Consider the following 24,879-nt stretch of genomic DNA (forward strand, 5'->3'; position numbering starts at 1 on the left):
TGATAGGAACTGATGTAACCTAGCCCTGAAAAGGACTGCAATTACAATTAGTCTTTACTCCCAACCTATCTATTTAAGAGCACAGACCTGCCTGATAAAAGTCATAGGAAATCATGTAACCTAGTCCTTAAAAGGACTGCAATCACAACTCTTCCCTACTCCCAAGCTATCTGTAGATTTGTGCGAAAATTGGCTTGAAATGAACAAAGTATAGCGCACACAGCAACAGCGGTGCCGTCTAACACGCAGCTGCAGCAGTGAGAAAATGGTGGCAACGGGGAAAATGGCTGGGTCTTATAGGGCAAGGACATGTGACATACACTGCCAATGACACATGTCCTTGCTTGTGTGAAAAAAAGCAGTTCGCTCCGTGTGTGCACTGCTGATAGGCTGACAGACTGCACCTCCCCACTATAAATGCGGGAAAGAGAAAAAAAAATGGAGATCTTCATTATTTCTGCAGAGATCCATCCCCTGCCCCTCCCCCCGCCCTGCTGTACACTCAAACTGCGTATTAATATTAATTTTCAGCATTACTGAGAAAAAATCCAGTTATGATTTTGGTGCACGAACAGTTATCGAACATAACCTCGAGCAGCCGAATTTTTTTCAAATCGTTCGTGTTCGCAGAACGGCTCGAACACCGCCCAAAACAGCTCGAATTTGAGATTGGCGAACAGTTCGAGTCGAACACTGCTCATCTCTAATTACAAGTATAGGAGGCCCACTCTTTTCTAATGGGTAGATTTTTTTTATGAGGCTCTCTTACACGTCTTTTCCAAGGGTCATTGAAGTGCCTCCAAATTTTTGGCAGCCCTTGCATTCACTGTATAGGCCAACACTATGGGAGACTCTCTCCTTTCTAATGGGAATTTGTCGTTACTGTGGCCCTGATGTATATGTATTTAAATTCTTAGTGGGGTTTTTCCTAAAATTGGTCAGCCGTTGGACTCACTGCATACCCTATAACTGTATAGCAGACTCTCTCCTTTCTAATGGGAACATGTCGTACCTTGTTACTGTGGCCCTGCTCCCTGTGTCTTTAAATTCTTAGTGGGGTTTTTCCTAAAATTAGTCAGTCATTGGACTCACTGCATACCCTATAACTGTATAGCAGACTCTCCTTTCTAATGGGAACATGTCATACCTTGTTACTGTGGCCCTGCTTCGTGTGTCTTTAAATTCTTAGTGGGGTTTTTCCTAAAATTGGTCCGCCGTTGGACTCACTGCATACCCTATAACTGTATAGCAGACCCTCTCCTTTCTAATGGGAACATGTCGTACCTTGTTACTGTGGCCCTGCTCTGTGTGTCTTTAAATTCTTAGTGGGGTTTTTCCTAAAATTGGTCAGCCGTTGGACTCACTGCATACCCTATAACAGTATAGCAGACTCTCTCCTTTCTATCGGGAACATGTCGTAACTTGTTACTGTGTTCCTCCTCCGTGTGTCTTTTAATTCTTAGTGGGTTTTTTCCTAAAATTGGTCAGCCATTGGACTCACTGCATACCCTATAACTGTATAACAGATTCTTTCCTTTCTAATGGGAACATGTCATACCTTGTTACTAGAGATGAGCGGTGTTCGACTCAAACTGTTCGCCAATCTCAAATTCGAGCTGTTTTGGTCGGTGTTCGAGCCGTTCGGCGAAGACGAACAATTTGAAAAGAATTCGGCTGTTCAAGGTTATGTTCGATAACTGTTCGTGCACCAAAATCATAACTGGATTTTTTCTCAGTAATGCTGAAAATTAATATTAATACGCAGTTTGAGTGTACAGCAGGGCGGGGGGAGGGGCAGGGGATGGATCTCTGCAGAAATAATGAAGATCTCCATTTTTTTTTCTCTTTCCTGCATTTACAGTGGGGAGGTGCAGTCTGTCAGCCTATCAGCAGCGCACACGCGGAGCGAACTGCTTTTTTTCACACAAGCAAGGGCATGTGTCATTGGCAGTGTATGTCACATGTCCTTGCCCTATAAGACCCAGCCATTTTCCCCATCGCCACCATTTTCTCACTGCTGCAGCTGCGTGTTAGACGGCACCGCTGTTGCTGTGTGCGCTATACTTTGTTAATTTCAAGCCAATTTTCGCACAAATCTACAGATAGCTTGGGAGTAGGGAAGAGTTGTGATTGCAGTCCTTTTAAGGACTAGGTTACATCATTTCATACGACTTTTATCAGGCAGGTCTGTGCTCTTAAATAGATAGGTTGGGAGTAAAGACTAATTGTAATTGCAGTCCTTTTCAGGGCTAGGTTACATCAGTTCCTATCACTTTTATCAGGCAGATCTTTGCTCTTAAATAGATAGGTTGGGAGTAAAGACTAATTGTAATTGCAGTCCTTTTCAGGGCTAGCTTACATCAGTTCCTATCACTTTTTGCCAGGCAGGTCTGTGCCAGTGCTGTGCAAGTTTTTTTCACAGCATTTGGCTGAATCTAGCAAAGCAAATCCTTTTTGGCCTCTAGCAGTGTGTGTTAGTCAGTGGAGTAGCCTATCTGTGTTGCAAACTACACCACCTGTGTATAGAATACACATTTTTTTACTGCAGCTAGTGAAGTAAAACCTTTTGGGCATAGCATCATTCTATTAGTCCATCTATACTAACCTCCACCAGGTTGCAAATTCAAAATCATTTTTATCTGCATCTAGCTCTGAAAAAATATTTGGGCTTGGAATTGTAGCAGTGTGTGGGACTTGTTCTAGAAGTCCATCTATACTAACCTCCACCAAGTTGCAAATTCAAAATAAATTTTATCTGCATCTAGCTCTGAAAAAATATTTAGGCTTGTAGCAGTGTGTGGGACTTGTTCTATTAGTCCATCTATACTAACCTCCACCAGGTTGCAAATTCAAAATAATTTTTTTCTGCATCTAGCTCTGAAAAAATATTTAGGCTTATAGCAGTGTGTGGGACTTGTTCTATTAGTCCATCTATACTAACCTCCACCAGGTTCCAAATTCAATATAATTTTTTTCTGCACCTAGCTCTGAAAAAATATTTTGGCTTGTAGCAGTGTGTGGGACTTGTTCTATTAGTCGATCTATACTAACCTCCACCAGGTTGCAAATTCAAAATAATTTTTATCTGCATCTGGCTCTGAAAAAATATTTGGGCTCGGGCTTGCAGCAGTGTGTGGGACTTGTTCTAGAAGTCCATCTATACTAACCTCCACCAGTTTGCAAATTCAAAATAAATTTTATCTGCATCTAGCTCTGAAAAAATATTTAGGCTTGTAGCAGTGTGTGGGACTTGTTCTATTAGTCCATCTATACTAACCTCCACCAGGTTGCAAATTCAAAATAATTTTTTTCTGCATCTAGCTCTGAAAAAATATTTCGGCTTGTAGCAGTGTATGGGACTGGTTCTATTAGTCCATCTATACTAACCTCCACCAGGTTCCAAATTCAATATAATTTTTTTCTGCACCTAGCTCTGAAAAAATATTTTGGCTTGTAGCAGTGTGTGGGACTTGTTCTATTAGTCCATCTATACTAACCTCCACCAGGTTGCAAATTCAAAATAATTTTTATCTGCATCTAGTTCTGAAAAAATATGTATGCTTGTAGCAGTGTGTGGAACTTGTTCTATTAGTCCATCTATACTAACCTCCACCAGGTTGCAAATTCAATATAATTTTTTTCTGCATCTAGCTCTGAAAAAATATTTTGGCTTGTAGCAGTGTGTGGGACTTGTTCTATTAGTCCATCTATACTAACCTCCACCAGGTTGCAAAATCAATATAATTTTTTTCTGCATCTAGCTCTGAAAAAATATTTCAGCTTGTAGCAGTATGTGGGACTTGTTCTATTAGTCCATCTATACTAACCTCCACCAGGTTGCAAATTCAAAATAATTTTTATCTGCATGTAGCTCTGAAAAAATATTTGGGCTTGGGCTTGTAGCAGTGTGTGGGACTTGTTCTATTAGTCCATCTATACTAACCTCCACCAGTTTGCAAATTCAATATAATTTTTATCTGCATCTAGCTCTGAAAAAATATTTCGGCTTGTAGCAGTATGTGGGACTTGTTCTATTAGTCCATCAATACTAACCTCCACCAGGTTGCAAATTCAATATAATTTAATTTAGCATCTAGCTCTGAAAAAATATTTCGGCTTGTAGCAATGTGTGGGACTTGTTCTATTAGTCCATCTATACTAACCTCCACCAGGTTGCAAATTCAATATAATTTTTTTCTGCATCTAGCTCTGAAAAAATATTTAGGCTTGTAGCAGTGTGTGGGACATGTTCTATTAGTCCATCTATACTAACCTCCACCAGGTTACAAATTCAAAATAATTTTTATCTGCATCTAATCCAGCCAATACTTTTAGGCTAATACCACAGTTTGGCCACTCAGCTCTGCTCGGTTCCCATCCATTGTTTTTGTGCCAACAACTCCAGAGTTGTGAATTAGTTAACCACCAAAATGAGTGGAAAAAGGCCTGCTGCTGGTGGAAAGGGGAATAGGCGTGTTGGGAAGGGAAAAAAAGGTTGTGTCCGTGGGGTAGGTGTTAAAGCACCAGTATCATCTGCAGAAGAAAGACCGCCTTCCAGCCAAACTAAGATGTCTACTTCTTTTAGCGGACAATGTGATAAGATCCCTTTCTTATGGCCACGCCAATCGCTACAAATTCCAGATGAGGCACAAAAACAGCAGGTGCTTCAACGGATATCAAGTGCTCCTTTTAGTGGGCTCTCCTCCACCTCAACTTCAACATCACAAATACTCCAGTCCTCAGAGGTGTCACCCCAATCGCATTTGCTTCCTCACAGCTCCCAAGTCTCCAGCTGCCCGTCTGAGTATGGGGTAGAACAGATGGTTGAGTCTGCAGAGCTGTTTACTCATACTATAGCCTGGGAATCAGAGGTCGGCTCCAGAGCTTCTGTGAATCCAGACGAGAAAATGATCTGCACTGATGCCCAGAATCTTTATGAGTCGGATCCAGGACCAGACGCAGAAGGTTCTGACCATAATGTAGACCCAAGTTCCCAAACTGTAACTCCTGTTGGTGGAGACAATGAGGAAGACGATGATGAGACACAAATACCTGATTGGAGCGACAACTTGAGTTTTTTGTCAGGGCAGGAAGAGGTTGGCTCTGAGGACGACGGCTGTGATAACACACAGGGTGATGATGGCGAGGTTGGAGATCCCACTTACTGTCAACCCACAGTCAGCAAGTCGATGAGGTCAGCAGAGGAGGTGGAGGAGGATGCTAATGACGACGAGGTCAGGTTGCGCCTTCCTGGACAGAGACGTAGTACTGGAAGCACGTCAACAACTCCATCCTCAAACACATCTCTGCCTCTGACCACAAGTCCTGGTGGCTCTTCAAGTCGCATGGGTGCTAAGCCTTGCATAGCCTGGGCATTTTTTCATATCGATAAAGATGACCCAACTCGTGCTATCTGTAATATTTGTCAGCAAAAGCTAAGTAGAGGCCAAAAAATACATAGTTTGAGTACTTCATGCATGAACCGGCACATGGATATGAAGCATAAGTTGCAGTGGGAAGCTCACTGTGCTACAATGCGGCCTAGCCTGCCGGGCCAACCACCGTCTGCCCCATCTTGTGCATCCGCGGCCTATTCATCCTCTGTGACTGGGGGGACAGCACTCACACCTCTTTTGGGACGCAGACCTGCCACCTCTTTACCCGCAACAGCCAGCGTGATTGGCAGGTCATCATTTTCTTTGGAGGTGGAAACACCAGCTGGTGTTTAGCGCTGTCCGACATCGATAGCACCACCTTTGGATCAAGGCAACCTAACATGTCCGCCGGCATCTTCCTCACAGACCGGCAGTTTGCCGGGGACACCCTTCTCAACCCGGTCTAAGCACAACAGCCAGCCCTCGGTCCCTCAGATGTGGACAATTTAAAGACCATTTCCTCCTAGCCATGAGAAAGCTAAGAGGTTGAATTTCACCATCTGCAAGCTCTTGGCTACAGAAATGCTGCCTTTCCGCCTGGTGGACACAGAGGATTTTCGAGACCTTATGTCCGTCGCAGTGCCCCAGTACCAGATGCCCAGTCTGCACTACTTCTCAAAGAAAGGTGTGCCTGCGCTCCACCAGCATGTCGCACAAAACATCGCCGCTTCTTTGAGAAACTCTGTGTGTGACAGGGTGCATTTCACCACAGACACTTGGACAAGTAGGCATGGACAGGGGCGTTACATGTCGCTGACTGGGCACTGGGTAACTATGGTGACAGCAGGACAAGGGGCTGCTGTCCAAGTTTTGCCATCCCCACGAGTTGTGCATCAATCCTCTTTATCTCGAAGTTCCTCCACTGCTTCTGCCTCCTCAATCTCCTCTCGGTCTTCCACCTGCACCCAAAGCCTGTCTGGTCATGCCACAAGCTTTGTAACTGCGCAGAAGGGATCCTGCACACCTCCTTACTATGCTGGCAGCAGGGCTCAATGTCATCAGGCAGTTTTTACTTTGAAATGTCTGGGAAATGTGAGTCACACAGCTGAGGAGTTGTGGTCAGCTCTGGAGAACCAGTTTCATAAATGGTTGTCTCCTTTGGACCTGAAACCAGGGAAGGCCGTGTGCGACAATGCTGCAAACCTGGGTGCGGCCCTTCGCCGGGGCAATGTTACACACGTGCCTTGTATGGCTCACGTGTTGAACCTGGTTGTCCAGCAATTTTTAGACCACTATCCCGGACTAGATGGCCTTCTGCAGAGGGCACGGTCGCTGTGTGCTCACTTCCGCCGTTCGCATCCCGCAGCTCAGTGACTTACATCTCTACAGAAGTCGTTGGGCCTGTCACTTCACCGGCTAAAATGCGATGTGCCTACCCGGTGGAATTCAACTCTTCACATGTTGCAGCGACTGTGGCAGCACCGACAAGCCCTGGTGGAATACGTTCTGACGTATAGCCTGGGCCAACGAGATCTAGAGGCGGGGCAAATCACGCTGGAGGAGTGGTCTCAGATCAGGGACCTAAGCACCCTTCTGCGCAGTTTTTAAATGGCGACGAAGATGTTTAGTGCTGACGATGCCATTATCAGCATGACTATTCCAGTGATTTACATGCTGGAGCACATGTTAAACAGAATTCGGAGTCAGGTGGTGGCACAAGAGGAGGTGGAGGAAGTAGAGGAGGAGGAGTTGTATGCGGAAAGGCTAACATCTGCAAAGTCCAGACAGTCGGCAGCACCAAGGCGGCAGGCATGTGAGGGTGGGGGAGATGGTTTTACCAGGGCACATGGTAGCAGCCAAACTAGTGAGGAAGGTGCAGGAGCCCAGGAAGAAGTGGAGGACGAACTGATGGAAGACTCATCAGATGAGGGAGACCTTGATCACATTTCTGTTGTGCGAGGTTGGGGGGAGAGGGCAGAGGAAGGAAGCATGATTGTTACCTCGCCACCAACACAACAGGGACTTGGTGCTTCTGGATGCGCAAGACACATGAGTGCCTTCTTGCTGCACTACCTGCAACATGACCCTCAAATTGTGAGAATTAGAAATAATCCTGACTACTGGGTTGCCACACGGTTAGATCCCCGGTACAAAAGTAAATTTGCAGAAATTATTCCTGCTATAGAAAGAGATCCACACATGCAGGAGTATCAGCAGAGACTGTTGCAGTATCTTACATGTGCTTTTCCACAAAACACTAGCGGTGCACGTAGTGAATTTTACAGTTTCAATTTGCCAACCGTGGGACCGTCAAGTGTTCAGCACTCAAAACGTAACAGAAACACAGTATCTGCTGGTAACATCAATTTTGCGGAATCATTTCACCACTTTTTTAACCCATCCTTTGCAATGCCACAGGAGACAAGAAGTCTGACACATAGTCAACGCCTAGAGACGATGGTACAGGAGTATCTCCAAGTAAACATTGAAGCCATGACTGTGTCACTGGACCCTTGCTCTTTTTGGGCTTCCAATCTGGAGAAATGGCCGGAGCTCGCCACTTACACCTTGGAGATCATGTCATGCCCCGCAGCCAGTGTTCTGTCTGAACGGGTGTTCAGCGCTGCTGGTGGTGTTCTGACAGATAAGCGCACGCAGCTCTACACTGATAATGTAGACAGACTCACGTTCATAAAGATGAACAAATCATGGATCCGAAATTACTTTTCTACCCCTGTGTCATCCTGGGGAGAGTAAAAGCTTGATGATTTGTTAAAATCACCTCACCAACGTTTTTAAGCTTTCAAATTACTAATCATGTTTATCAGTATCTTGGCTGGAAAATAATTTGGGCCTTGTAGCAGCGTGCAGTACTGATTTTATGAGGCCATCTATACTAAACTCCACCAGATTTAAAATTACTAATCATGTTTATCTGTATCTTGGCTGCAAAATAATTTGGGCCTTGTAGCAGTGTGCAGTACTGATTCTATTAGGCCATCTATACTAAACTCCACCAGATTTAAAATTACTAATCATGTTTATCTGTATCTTGGCTGGAAAATAATTTGGGCATTGTAGCAGTGTGCAGTACTGATTCTATTAGGCCATCTATACTAAACTCCACCAGATTTAAAATTACTAATCATGTTTATCTGTATGTTGGCTGGAAAATAATTTGGGCCTTGTAGCAGTGTGAAGTACTGATTCTATTAGGCCATATATACTAAACTCCACCAGATTTAAAATTACTAATCATGTTTATCTGTATCTTGGCTGGAAAATAATTTGGGCCTTGTAGCAGTGTGCAGTACTGATTCTATTAGGCCATCTATACTAAACTCCACCAGATTTAAAATTACTAATCATGTTTATCTGTATCTTGGCTGGAAAATAATTTGGGCCTTGTAGCAGTGTGCAGTACTGATTCTATTAGGCCATCTATACTAAACTCCACCAGATTTAAAATTACTAATCATGTTTATCTGTATTTTGGCTGGAAAATAATTTGGGCATTGTAGCAGTGTGCAGTACTGATTCTATTAGGCCATCTATACTAAACTCCACCAGATTTAAAATTACTAATCATGTTTATCTGTATCTTGGCTGGAAAATAATTTGGGCCTTGTAGCAGTGTGCAGTACTGATTCTATTAGGCCATCAATACTAAACTCCACCAGATTTAAAATTACTAATCATGTTTATCTGTATCTTGGCTGGAAAATAATTTGGGCCTTGTAGCAGTGTGCAGTACTGATTCTATTAGGCCATCTATACTAAACTCCACCAGATTTAAAATTACTAATCATGTTTATCTGTATCTTGGCTGGAAAATAATTTGGGCCTTGTAGCAGTGTGCAGTACTGATTCTATTAGGCCATCTATAATAAACTCCACCAGATTTAAAATTACTAATCATGTTTATCTGTATCTTGGCTGGAAAATAATTTGGGCCTTGTAGCAGTGTGCAGTACTGATTCTATTAGGCCATCTATACTAAACTCCACCAGATTTAAAATTACAAATCATGTTTATCTGTATCTTGGTTGGAAAATAATTTGGGCCTTGTAGCAGTGTGCAGTACTGATTCTATTAGGCCATCTATACTAAACTCCACCAGATTTAAAATTACTAATCATGTTTATCTGTATCTTGGCTGGAAAATAATTTGGGCCTTGTAGCAGTGTGCAGTACTGATTCTATTAGGCCATCTATACTAAACTCCACCAGATTTAAAATTACTAATCATGTTTATCTGTATCTTGACTAGAAAATAATTTGGGCCTTGTAGCAGTGTGCAGTACTGATTCTATTAGGCCATCTATACTAAACTCCACCAGATTTAAAATTACTAATCATGTTTATCGGTATCTTGGCTGGAAAATAATTTGGGCATTGTAGCAGTGTGCAGTACACATTCTATTAGGTCATCTATACTAAACTAAACCAGATTTAAAATTACTAATCATGTTTATATGTATCTTGGCTGGAAAATAATTTGGGCCTTGTAGCAGTGTGCAGTACTGATTCTATTAGGCCATATATACTAAACTCCACCAGATTTAAAATTACTAATCATGTTTATCTGTATCTTGGCTGGAAAATAATTTGGGCCTTGTAGCAGTGTGCAGTACTGATTCTATTAGGCCATCTATACTAAACTCCACCAGATTTAAAATTACTAATCATGTTTATCTGTATCTTGGCTGGAAAATAATTTGGGCCTTGTAGCAGTGTGCAGTACTGATTCTATTAGGCCATCTATACTAAACTCCACCAGATTTAAAATTACTAATCATGTTTATCTGTATCTTGACTAGAAAATAATTTGGGCCTTGTAGCAGTGTGCAGTACTGATTCTATTAAGCCATCTATACTAAACTCCACCAGATTTAAAATTACTAATCATGTTTATCGGTATCTTGGCTGGAAAATAATTTGGGCATTGTAGCAGTGTGCAGTACACATTCTATTAGGTCATCTATACTAAACTCCACCAGATTTAAAATTACTAATCATGTTTATCTGTATCTTGGCTGGAAAATAATTTGGGCCTTGTAGCAGTGTGCAGTACTGATTCTATTAGGCCATCTATACTAAACTCCACCAGATTTAAAATTACTAATCATGTTTATCTGTATCTTGGCTGGAAAATAATTTGGGCATTGTAGCAGTGTGCAGTACTGATTCTATTAGGCCATCTATACTAAACTCCACCAGATTTAAAATTACTAATCATGTTTATCTGTATCTTGGCTGGAAAATAATTTGGGCCTTGTAGCAGTGTGCAGTACTGATTCTATTAGGCCATCTATACTAAACTCCACCAGATTTAAAATTACTAATCATGTTTATCTGTATCTTGGCTGGAAAATAATTTGGGCCTTGTAGCAGTGTGCAGTACTGATTCTATTAGGCCATCTATACTAAACTCCATCAGATTTAAAATTACTAATCATGTTTATCTGTATTTTGGCTGGAAAATAATTTGGGCATTGTTGCAGTGTGCAGTACTGATTCTATTAGGCCATCTATACTAAACTCCACCAGATTTAAAATTAATAATCATGTTTATCTGTATCTTGGCTGGAAAATAATTTGGGCCTTGTAGCAGTGTGCAGTACTGATTCTATTAGGCCATTTATACTAAACTCCACCAGATTTAAAATTACTAATCATGTTTATCTGTATCTTGGCTGGAAAATAATTTGGGCCTTGTAGCAGTGTGCAGTACTGATTCTATTAGGCCATCTATAATAAACTCCACCAGATTTAAAATTACGAATCATGTTTATCTGTATCTTGGCTGGAAAATAATTTGGGCCTTGTAGCAGTGTGCAGTACTGATTCTATTAGGCCATCTATATTAAACTCCACCAGATTTAAAATTACTAATCATGTTTATCTGTATTTTGGCTGGAAAATAATTTGGGCATTGTAGCAGTGTGCAGTACTGATTCTATTAGGCCATCTATACTAAACTCCACCAGATTTAAAATTACTAATCATGTTTATCTGTATCTTGGTTGGAAAATAAATTGGGCCTTGTAGCAGTGTGCAGTACTGATTCTATTAGGCCATCTATACTAAACTCCACCAGATTTAAAATTACTAATCATGTTTATCTGTATCTTGGCTGGAAAATAATTTGGGCATTGTAGCAGTGTGCAATACTGATTCTATTAGGCCATCTATACTAAACTCCACCAGATTTAAAATTACTAATCATGTTTAGCTGTATCTTGGTTGGAAAATAATTTGGGCCTTGTAGCAGTGTGCAGTACTGATTCTATTAGGCCATCTATACTAAACTCCACCAGATTTAAAATGACTAATCATGTTTATCTGTATCTTGGCTGGAAAATAATTTGGGCCTTGTAGCAGTGTGCAGTACTGATTCTATTAGGCCATCTATACTAAACTCCACCAGATTTAAAATTACTAATCATGTTTATCTGTATCTTGGCTGGAAAATAATTTGGGCCTTGTAGCAGTGTGCAGTACTGATTCTATTAGGCCATCTATACTAAACTCCACCAGATGTAAAATTACTAATCATGTTTATCTGTATTTTGGCTGGAAAATAATTTGGGCATTGTAGCAGTGTGCAGTACTGATTCTATTAGGCCATCTATACTAAACTCCACCAGATTTAAAATTACTAATCATGTTTATCTGTATCATGGTTGGAAAATAAATTGGGCCTTGTAGCAGTGTGCAGTACTGATTCTATTAGGCCATCTATACTAAACTCCACCAGATTTAAAATTACTAATCATGTTTATCTGTATCTTGGCTGGAAAATAATTTGGGCATTGTAGCAGTGTGCAGTACTGATTCTATTAGGCCATCTATACTAAACTCCACCAGATTTAAAATTACTAATCATGTTTAGCTGTATCTTGGTTGGAAAATAATTTGGGCCTTGTAGCAGTGTGCAGTACTGATTCTATTAGGCCATCTATACTAAACTCCACCAGATTTAAAATGACTAATCATGTTTATCTGTATCTTGGCTGGAAAATAATTTGGGCCTTGTAGCAGTGTGCAGTACTGATTCTATTAGGCCATCTATACTAAACTCCACCAGATTTAAAATTACTAATCATGTTTATCTGTATCTTGGCTGGAAAATAATTTGGGCCTTGTAGCAGTGTGCAGTACTGATTCTATTAGGCCATCTATACTAAACTCCACCAGATGTAAAATTACTAATCATGTTTTTCTGTATCTTGGCTGGAAGATGATTTGGGCCTTGTAGCAGTGTGCAGTACTGATTCTGTTAGGCCATCTATACTAAACTCCACCAGATTTAAAATTACTAATCATGTTTATCTGTATCTTGGCTGGAAAATAATTTGGGCATTGTAGCAGTGTGCAGTACTGATTCTATTAGGCCATCTATACTAAACTCCACCAGATTTAAAATTACTAATCATGTTTATCTGTATTTTGGCTGGAAAATAATTTGGGCCTTGTAGCAGTGTGCAGTACTGATTCTATTAGGCCATCTATACTAAACTCCACCAGATTTAAAATTACTAATCATGTTTATCTGTATCTTGGCTGGAAAATAATTTGGGCCTTGTAGCAGTGTGCAGTACTGATTCTATTAGGCCATCTATACTAAACTCCACCAGATATAAAATTACTAATCATATTTATCTGTATCTTGGCTGGAAAATAATTTGGGCCTTGTAGCAGTGTGCAGTACTGATTCTATTAGGCCATCTATACTAAACTCCACCAGATTTAAAACTATTAATCATGTTTATCTGTATCTTGGCTGGAAAATAATTTGGGCCTTGTAGCAGTGTGCAGTACTGATTCTATTAGGCCATCTATAATAAACTCCACCAGATTTAAAATTACAAATCATGTTTATCTGTATCTTGGCTGGAAAATAATTTGGGCCTTGTAGCAGTGTGCAGTACTGATTCTATTAGGCCATCTATACTAAACTCCACCAGATTTAAAATTACTAATCATGTTTTTCTGTATCTTGGCTGGAAAATAATTTGGGCCTTGTAACAGTGTGCAGTACTGATTCTATTAGGCCATCTATACTAAACTCCACCAGATTTAAAATTACTAATCACGTTTATCTGTATCTTGGCTGGAAAATAATTTGGGCCTTGTAGCAGTGTGCAGTACTGATTCTATTAGGCCATCTATACTAAACTCCACCAGATTTAAAATTACTAATCATGTTTATCTGTATCTTGGCTGGAAAATAATTTGGGCCTTGTAGCAGTGTGCAGTACTGATTCTATTAGGCCATCTATACTAAACTCACCAGATTTAAAATTACTAATCATGTTTATCTGTATCTTGGCTGGAAAATAATTTGAACCTTGTAGCAGTGTGCAGTACTGATTCTATTAGGCCATCTATACTAAACTCCACCAGATTTAAAATTACTAATCATGTTTATCTGTATCTTGGCTGGAAAATAATTTAGGCCTTGTAGCAGTGTGCAGTACTGATTCTATTAGGCCATCTATACTAAACTCCACCAGATTTAAAATTACTAATCATGTTTATCTGTATCTTGGCTGGAAAATAATTTGGGCCTTGTAGCAGTGTGCAGTACTGATTCTATTAGGCCATCTATACTAAACTCCACCAGATTTAAAATTACTAATCATGTTTATCTGTATCTTGGCTGGAAAATAATTTGGGCATTGTAGCAGTGTGCAGTACTGATTCTATTAGGCCATCTATACTAAACTCCACCAGATTTAAAATTACTAATCATGTTTATCTGTATTTTGGCTGGAAAATAATTTGGGCCTTGTAGCAGTGTGCAGTACTGATTCTATTAGGCCATCTATACTAAACTCCACCAGATTTAAAATTACTAATCATGTTTATCTGTATCTTGGCTGGAAAATAATTTGGGCCTTGTAGCAGTGTGCAGTACTGATTCTATTAGGCCATCTATACTAAACTCCACCAGATATAAAATTACTAATCATATTTATCTGTATCTTGGCTGGAAAATAATTTGGGCCTTGTAGCAGTGTGCAGTACTGATTCTATTAGGCCATCTATACTAAACTCCACCAGATTTAAAACTATTAATCATGTTTATCTGTATCTTGGCTGGAAAATAATTTGGGCCTTGTAGCAGTGTGCAGTACTGATTCTATTAGGCCATCTATAATAAACTCCACCATATTTAAAATTACTAATCATGTTTATCTGTATCTTGGCTGGAAAATAATTTGGGCCTTGTAGCAGTGTGCAGTACTGATTCTATTAGGCCATCTATACTAAACTCCACCAGATTTAAAATTACAAATCATGTTTATCTGTATCTTGGTTGGAAAATAATTTGGGCCTTGTAGCAGTGTGCAGTACTGATTCTATTAGACCATCTATACTAAACTCCACCAGATTTAAAATTACTAATCATGTTTATCTGTATCTTGGCTGGAAAATAATTTGGGCCTTGTAGCAGTGTGCAGTACTGATTCTATTAGGCCATCTATACTAAACTCCACCAGATTTAAAATTACTAATCATGTTTATCTGTATCTTGACTAGAAAATAATTTGGGCCTTGTAGCAGTGTGCAGTACTGATTCTATTAGGCCATCTATACTAAACTCCACCAGATTTAAAATTACTAATCATGTTTATCGGTATCTTGGCTGGAAAATAATTTGGGCATTGTTGCAGTGTGCAGTACACATTCTATTAGGTCATCTATACTAAACTCCACCAGATTTAAAATTACTAATCATGTTTATCTGTATCTTGGCTGGAAAATAATTTGGGCCTTGTAGCAGTGTGCAGTACTGATTCTATTAGGCCATCTATACTAAACTCCACCAGATTTAAAATTACTAATCATGTTTATCTGTATCTTGGCTGGAAAATAATTTGGGCCTTGTAGCAGTGTGCAGTACTGATTCTATTAGGCCATCTATACTAAACTCCACCAGATTTAAAATTACTAATCATGTTTATCTGTATCTTGACTAGAAAATAATTTGGGCCTTGTAGCAGTGTGCAGTACTGATTCTATTAGGCCATCTATACTAAACTCCACCAGATTTAAAATTACTAATCATGTTTATCGGTATCTTGGCTGGAAAATAATTTGGGCATTGTTGCAGTGTGCAGTACACATTCTATTAGGTCATCTATACTAAACTCCACCAGATTTAAAATTACTAATCATGTTTATCTGTATCTTGGCTGGAAAATAATTTGGGCCTTGTAGCAGTGTGCAGTACTGATTCTATTAGGCCATCTATACTAAACTCACCAGATTTAAAATTACTAATCATGTTTATCTGTATCTTGGCTGGAAAATAATTTGAACCTTGTAGCAGTGTGCAGTACTGATTCTATTAGGCCATCTATACTAAACTCCACCAGATTTAAAATTACTAATCATGTTTATCTGTATCTTGGCTGGAAAATAATTTAGGCCTTGTAGCAGTGTGCAGTACTGATTCTATTAGGCCATCTATACTAAACTCCACCAGATTTAAAATGACTAATCATGTTTATCTGTATCTTGGCTGGAAAATAATTTGGGCCTTGTAGCAGTGTGCAGTACTGATTCTATTAGGCCATCTATACTAAACTCCACCAGATTTAAAATGACTAATCATGTTTATCTGTATCTTGGCTGGAAAATAATTTGGGCCTTGTAGCAGTGTGCAGTACTGATTCTATTAGGCCATCTATACTAAACTCCACCAGATTTAAAATTACTAATCATGTTTATCTGTATCTTGGCTGGAAAATAATTTGGGCCTTGTAGCAGTGTGCAGTACTGATTCTATTAGGCCATCTATACTAAACTCCACCAGATGTAAAATTACTAATCATGTTTTTCTGTATCTTGGCTGGAAGATGATTTGGGCCTTGTAGCAGTGTGCAGTACTGATTCTGTTAGGCCATCTATACTAAACTCCACCAGATTTAAAATTACTAATCATGTTTATCTGTATCTTGGCTGGAAAATAATTTGGGCATTGTAGCAGTGTGCAGTACTGATTCTATTAGGCCATCTATACTAAACTCCACCAGATTTAAAATTACTAATCATGTTTATCTGTATTTTGGCTGGAAAATAATTTGGGCCTTGTAGCAGTGTGCAGTACTGATTCTATTAGGCCATCTATACTAAACTCCACCAGATATAAAATTACTAATCATGTTTATCTGTATCTTGGCTGGAAAATAATTTGGGCCTTGTAGCAGTGTGCAGTACTGATTCTATTAGGCCATCTATACTAAACTCCACCAGATATAAAATTACTAATCATATTTATCTGTATCTTGGCTGGAAAATAATTTGGGCCTTGTAGCAGTGTGCAGTACTGATTCTATTAGGCCATCTATACTAAACTCCACCAGATTTAAAACTATTAATCATGTTTATCTGTATCTTGGCTGGAAAATAATTTGGGCCTTGTAGCAGTGTGCAGTACTGATTCTATTAGGCCATCTATAATAAACTCCACCAGATTTAAAATTACTAATCATGTTTATCTGTATCTTGGCTGGAAAATAATTTGGGCCTTGTAGCAGTGTGCAGTACTGATTCTATTAGGCCATCTATACTAAACTCCACCAGATTTAAAATTACTAATCATGTTTATCTGTATCTTGACTAGAAAATAATTTGGGCCTTGTAGCAGTGTGCAGTACTGATTCTATTAGGCCATCTATACTAAACTCCACCAGATTTAAAATTACTAATCATGTTTATCGGTATCTTGGCTGGAAAATAATTTGGGCATTGTTGCAGTGTGCAGTACACATTCTATTAGGTCATCTATACTAAACTCCACCAGATTTAAAATTACTAATCATGTTTATCTGTATCTTGGCTGGAAAATAATTTGGGCCTTGTAACAGTGTGCAGTACTGATTCTATTAGGCCATCTATACTAAACTCCACCAGATTTAAAATTACTAATCACGTTTATCTGTATCTTGGCTGGAAAATAATTTGGGCCTTGTAGCAGTGTGCAGTACTGATTCTATTAGGCCATCTATACTAAACTCCACCAGATTTAAAATTACTAATCATGTTTATCTGTATCTTGGCTGGAAAATAATTTGGGCCTTGTAGCAGTGTGCAGTACTGATTCTATTAGGCCATCTATACTAAACTCACCAGATTTAAAATTACTAATCATGTTTATCTGTATCTTGGCTGGAAAATAATTTGAACCTTGTAGCAGTGTGCAGTACTGATTCTATTAGGCCATCTATACTAAACTCCACCAGATTTAAAATTACTAATCATGTTTATCTGTATCTTGGCTGGAAAATAATTTAGGCCTTGTAGCAGTGTGCAGTACTGATTCTATTAGGCCATCTATACTAAACTCCACCAGATTTAAAATTACTAATCATGTTTATCTGTATCTTGGCTGGAAAATACTTTGGGCCTTGTAGCAGTGTGCAGTACTGATTCTATTAGGCCATCTATACTAAACTCCACCAGATTTAAAATTACTAATCATGTTTATCTGTATCTTGGCTGGAAAATAATTTGGGCATTGTAGCAGTGTGCAGTACTGATTCTATTAGGCCATCTATACTAAACTCCACCAGATTTAAAATTACTAATCATGTTTATCTGTATTTTGGCTGGAAAATAATTTGGGCCTTGTAGCAGTGTGCAGTACTGATTCTATTAGGCCATCTATACTAAACTCCACCAGATTTAAAATTACTAATCATGTTTATCTGTATCTTGGCTGGAAAATAATTTGGGCCTTGTAGCAGTGTGCAGTACTGATTCTATTAGGCCATCTATACTAAACTCCACCAGATATAAAATTACTAATCATATTTATCTGTATCTTGGCTGGAAAATAATTTGGGCCTTGTAGCAGTGTGCAGTACTGATTCTATTAGGCCATCTATACTAAACTCCACCAGATTTAAAACTATTAATCATGTTTATCTGTATCTTGGCTGGAAAATAATTTGGGCCTTGTAGCAGTGTGCAGTACTGATTCTATTAGGCCATCTATAATAAACTCCACCATATTTAAAATTACTAATCATGTTTATCTGTATCTTGGCTGGAAAATAATTTGGGCCTTGTAGCAGTGTGCAGTACTGATTCTATTAGGCCATCTATACTAAACTCCACCAGATTTAAAATTACAAATCATGTTTATCTGTATCTTGGTTGGAAAATAATTTGGGCCTTGTAGCAGTGTGCAGTACTGATTCTATTAGACCATCTATACTAAACTCCACCAGATTTAAAATTACTAATCATGTTTATCTGTATCTTGGCTGGAAAATAATTTGGGCCTTGTAGCAGTGTGCAGTACTGATTCTATTAGGCCATCTATACTAAACTCCACCAGATTTAAAATTACTAATCATGTTTATCTGTATCTTGACTAGAAAATAATTTGGGCCTTGTAGCAGTGTGCAGTACTGATTCTATTAGGCCATCTATACTAAACTCCACCAGATTTAAAATTACTAATCATGTTTATCGGTATCTTGGCTGGAAAATAATTTGGGCATTGTTGCAGTGTGCAGTACACATTCTATTAGGTCATCTATACTAAACTCCACCAGATTTAAAATTACTAATCATGTTTATCTGTATCTTGGCTGGAAAATAATTTGGGCCTTGTAGCAGTGTGCAGTACTGATTCTATTAGGCCATCTATACTAAACTCACCAGATTTAAAATTACTAATCATGTTTATCTGTATCTTGGCTGGAAAATAATTTGAACCTTGTAGCAGTGTGCAGTACTGATTCTATTAGGCCATCTATACTAAACTCCACCAGATTTAAAATTACTAATCATGTTTATCTGTATCTTGGCTGGAAAATAATTTGGGCCTTGTAGCAGTGTGCAGTACTGATTCTATTAGGCCATCTATACTAAACTCCACCAGATATAAAATTACTAATCATATTTATCTGTATCTTGGCTGGAAAATAATTTGGGCCTTGTAGCAGTGTGCAGTACTGATTCTATTAGGCCATCTATACTAAACTCCACCAGATTTAAAACTATTAATCATGTTTATCTGTATCTTGGCTGGAAAATAATTTGGGCCTTGTAGCAGTGTGCAGTACTGATTCTATTAGGCCATCTATAATAAACTCCACCAGATTTAAAATTACTAATCATGTTTATCTGTATCTTGGCTGGAAAATAATTTGGGCCTTGTAGCAGTGTGCAGTACTGATTCTATTAGGCCATCTATACTAAACTCCACCAGATTTAAAATTACTAATCATGTTTATCTGTATCTTGACTAGAAAATAATTTGGGCCTTGTAGCAGTGTGCAGTACTGATTCTATTAGGCCATCTATACTAAACTCCACCAGATTTAAAATTACTAATCATGTTTATCGGTATCTTGGCTGGAAAATAATTTGGGCATTGTTGCAGTGTGCAGTACACATTCTATTAGGTCATCTATACTAAACTCCACCAGATTTAAAATTACTAATCATGTTTATCTGTATCTTGGCTGGAAAATAATTTGGGCCTTGTAACAGTGTGCAGTACTGATTCTATTAGGCCATCTATACTAAACTCCACCAGATTTAAAATTACTAATCACGTTTATCTGTATCTTGGCTGGAAAATAATTTGGGCCTTGTAGCAGTGTGCAGTACTGATTCTATTAGGCCATCTATACTAAACTCCACCAGATTTAAAATTACTAATCATGTTTATCTGTATCTTGGCTGGAAAATAATTTGGGCCTTGTAGCAGTGTGCAGTACTGATTCTATTAGGCCATCTATACTAAACTCACCAGATTTAAAATTACTAATCATGTTTATCTGTATCTTGGCTGGAAAATAATTTGAACCTTGTAGCAGTGTGCAGTACTGATTCTATTAGGCCATCTATACTAAACTCCACCAGATTTAAAATTACTAATCATGTTTATCTGTATCTTGGCTGGAAAATAATTTAGGCCTTGTAGCAGTGTGCAGTACTGATTCTATTAGGCCATCTATACTAAACTCCACCAGATTTAAAATTACTAATCATGTTTATCTGTATCTTGGCTGGAAAATAATTTGGGCCTTGTAGCAGCGTGCAGTACTGATTCTATTAGGCCATCTATACTAAACTCCACCAGATTTAAAATTACTAATCATGTTTATCTGTATCTTGGCTGGAAAATAATTTGGGCATTGTAGCAGTGTGCAGTACTGATTCTATTAGGCCATCTATACTAAACTCCACCAGATTTAAAATTACTAATCATGTTTATCTGTATTTTGGCTGGAAAATAATTTGGGCCTTGTAGCAGTGTGCAGTACTGATTCTATTAGGCCATCTATACTAAACTCCACCAGATTTAAAATTACTAATCATGTTTATCTGTATCTTGGCTGGAAAATAATTTGGGCCTTGTAGCAGTGTGCAGTACTGATTCTATTAGGCCATCTATACTAAACTCCACCAGATATAAAATTACTAATCATATTTATCTGTATCTTGGCTGGAAAATAATTTGGGCCTTGTAGCAGTGTGCAGTACTGATTCTATTAGGCCATCTATACTAAACTCCACCAGATTTAAAACTATTAATCATGTTTATCTGTATCTTGGCTGGAAAATAATTTGGGCCTTGTAGCAGTGTGCAGTACTGATTCTATTAGGCCATCTATAATAAACTCCACCATATTTAAAATTACTAATCATGTTTATCTGTATCTTGGCTGGAAAATAATTTGGGCCTTGTAGCAGTGTGCAGTACTGATTCTATTAGGCCATCTATACTAAACTCCACCAGATTTAAAATTACAAATCATGTTTATCTGTATCTTGGTTGGAAAATAATTTGGGCCTTGTAGCAGTGTGCAGTACTGATTCTATTAGACCATCTATACTAAACTCCACCAGATTTAAAATTACTAATCATGTTTATCTGTATCTTGGCTGGAAAATAATTTGGGCCTTGTAGCAGTGTGCAGTACTGATTCTATTAGGCCATCTATACTAAACTCCACCAGATTTAAAATTACTAATCATGTTTATCTGTATCTTGACTAGAAAATAATTTGGGCCTTGTAGCAGTGTGCAGTACTGATTCTATTAGGCCATCTATACTAAACTCCACCAGATTTAAAATTACTAATCATGTTTATCGGTATCTTGGCTGGAAAATAATTTGGGCATTGTTACAGTGTGCAGTACACATTCTATTAGGTCATCTATACTAAACTCCACCAGATTTAAAATTACTAATCATGTTTATCTGTATCTTGGCTGGAAAATAATTTGGGCCTTGTAGCAGTGTGCAGTACTGATTCTATTAGGCCATCTATACTAAACTCACCAGATTTAAAATTACTAATCATGTTTATCTGTATCTTGGCTGGAAAATAATTTGAACCTTGTAGCAGTGTGCAGTACTGATTCTATTAGGCCATCTATACTAAACTCCACCAGATTTAAAATTACTAATCATGTTTATCTGTATCTTGGCTGGAAAATAATTTAGGCCTTGTAGCAGTGTGCAGTACTGATTCTATTAGGCCATCTATACTAAACTCCACCAGATTTAAAATTACTAATCATGTTTATCTGTATCTTGGCTGGAAAATAATTTGGGCCTTGTAGCAGTGTGCAGTACTGATTCTATTAGGCCATCTATACTAAACTCCACCAGATTTAAAATTACTAATCATGTTTATCTGTATCTTGGCTGGAAAATAATTTGGGCCTTGTAGCAGTGTGCAGTTCTGATTCTATTAGGCCATCTATACTAAACTCCATCAGATTTAAAATTACTAATCATGTTTATCTGTATTTTGGCTGGAAAATAATTTGGGCATTGTTGCAGTGTGCAGTACTGATTCTATTAGGCCATCTATACTAAACTCCACCAGATTTAAAATTACTAATCATGTTATCTGTATCTTGGCTGGAAAATAATTTGGGCCTTGTAGCAGTGTGCAGTACTGATTCTATTAGGCCATATATACTAAACTCCACCATTTTAAAAATTACTAATCATGTTTATCTGTATCTTGGCTGGAAAATAATTTGGGCCTTGTAGCAGTGTGCAGTACTGATTCTATTAGGCGATTTATACTAAACTCCACCAGATTTAAAATTACTAATCATGTTTATCTGTATCTTGGCTGGAAAATAATTTGGGCCTTGTAGCAGTGTGCAGTACTGATTCTATTAGGCCATCTATAATAAACTCCACCAGATTTAAAATTACGAATCATGTTTATCTGTATCTTGGCTGGAAAATAATTTGGGCCTTGTAGCAGTGTGCAGTACTGATTCTATTAGGCCATCTATATTAAACTCCACCAGATTTAAAATTACTAATCATGTTTATCTGTATTTTGGCTGGAAAATAATTTGGGCATTGTAGCAGTGTGCAGTACTGATTCTATTAGGCCATCTATACTAAACTCCACCAGATTTAAAATTACTAATCATGTTTATCTGTATCTTGGTTGGAAAATAAATTGGGCCTTGTAGCAGTGTGCAGTACTGATTCTATTAGGCCATCTATACTAAACTCCACCAGATTTAAAATTACTAATCATGTTTATCTGTATCTTGGCTGGAAAATAATTTGGGCCTTGTAGCAGTGTGCAGTACTGATTCTATTAGGCCATCTATACTAAACTCCACCAGATTTAAAATTACTAATCATGTTTATCTGTATCTTGGCTGGAAAATAATTTGGGCCTTGTAGCAGTGTGCAGTTCTGATTCTATTAGGCCATCTATACTAAACTCCATCAGATTTAAAATTACTAATCATGTTTATCTGTATTTTGGCTGGAAAATAATTTGGGCATTGTTGCAGTGTGCAGTACTGATTCTATTAGGCCATCTATACTAAACTCCACCAGATTTAAAATTACTAATCATGTTATCTGTATCTTGGCTGGAAAATAATTTGGGCCTTGTAGCAGTGTGCAGTACTGATTCTATTAGGCCATATATACTAAACTCCACCATTTTAAAAATTACTAATCATGTTTATCTGTATCTTGGCTGGAAAATAATTTGGGCCTTGTAGCAGTGTGCAGTACTGATTCTATTAGGCCATTTATACTAAACTCCACCAGATTTAAAATTACTAATCATGTTTATCTGTATCTTGGCTGGAAAATAATTTGGGCCTTGTAGCAGTGTGCAGTACTGATTCTATTAGGCCATCTATAATAAACTCCACCAGATTTAAAATTACGAATCATGTTTATCTGTATCTTGGCTGGAAAATAATTTGGGCCTTGTAGCAGTGTGCAGTACTGATTCTATTAGGCCATCTATATTAAACTCCACCAGATTTAAAATTACTAATCATGTTTATCTGTATCTTGGCTGGAAAATAATTTGGGCCTTGTAGCAGTGTGCAGTACTGATTCTATTAGGCCATCTATACTAAACTCCACCAGATTTAAAACTATTAATCATGTTTATCTGTATCTTGGCTGGAAAATAATTTGGGCCTTGTAGCAGTGTGCAGTACTGATTCTATTAGGCCATCTATAATAAACTCCACCAGATTTAAAATTACAAATCATGTTTATCTGTATCTTGGCTGGAAAATAATTTGGGCCTTGTAGCAGTGTGCAGTACTGATTCTATTAGGCCATCTATACTAAACTCCACCAGATTTAAAATTACTAATCATGTTTTTCTGTATCTTGGCTGGAAAATAATTTGGGCCTTGTAACAGTGTGCAGTACTGATTCTATTAGGCCATCTATACTAAACTCCACCAGATTTAAAATTACTAATCACGTTTATCTGTATCTTGGCTGGAAAATAATTTGGGCCTTGTAGCAGTGTGCAGTACTGATTCTATTAGGCCATCTATACTAAACTCCACCAGATTTAAAATTACTAATCATGTTTATCTGTATCTTGGCTGGAAAATAATTTGGGCCTTGTAGCAGTGTGCAGTACTGATTCTATTAGGCCATCTATACTAAACTCACCAGATTTAAAATTACTAATCATGTTTATCTGTATCTTGGCTGGAAAATAATTTGAACCTTGTAGCAGTGTGCAGTACTGATTCTATTAGGCCATCTATACTAAACTCCACCAGATTTAAAATTACTAATCATGTTTATCTGTATCTTGGCTGGAAAATAATTTAGGCCTTGTAGCAGTGTGCAGTACTGATTCTATTAGGCCATCTATACTAAACTCCACCAGATTTAAAATTACTAATCATGTTTATCTGTATCTTGGCTGGAAAATAATTTGGGCCTTGTAGCAGTGTGCAGTACTGATTCTATTAGGCCATCTATACTAAACTCCACCAGATTTAAAATTACTAATCATGTTTATCTGTATCTTGGCTGGAAAATAATTTGGGCATTGTAGCAGTGTGCAGTACTGATTCTATTAGGCCATCTATACTAAACTCCACCAGATTTAAAATTACTAATCATGTTTATCTGTATTTTGGCTGGAAAATAATTTGGGCCTTGTAGCAGTGTGCAGTACTGATTCTATTAGGCCATCTATACTAAACT

This window comes from Phyllobates terribilis, unplaced genomic scaffold (assembly GCF_046119375.1).
Source record: "Phyllobates terribilis strain yellow unplaced genomic scaffold, ASM4611937v1 Scaffold_8__6_contigs__length_399053987, whole genome shotgun sequence".
In the NCBI taxonomy this organism is placed as follows: Eukaryota; Metazoa; Chordata; class Amphibia; order Anura; family Dendrobatidae; genus Phyllobates; species Phyllobates terribilis.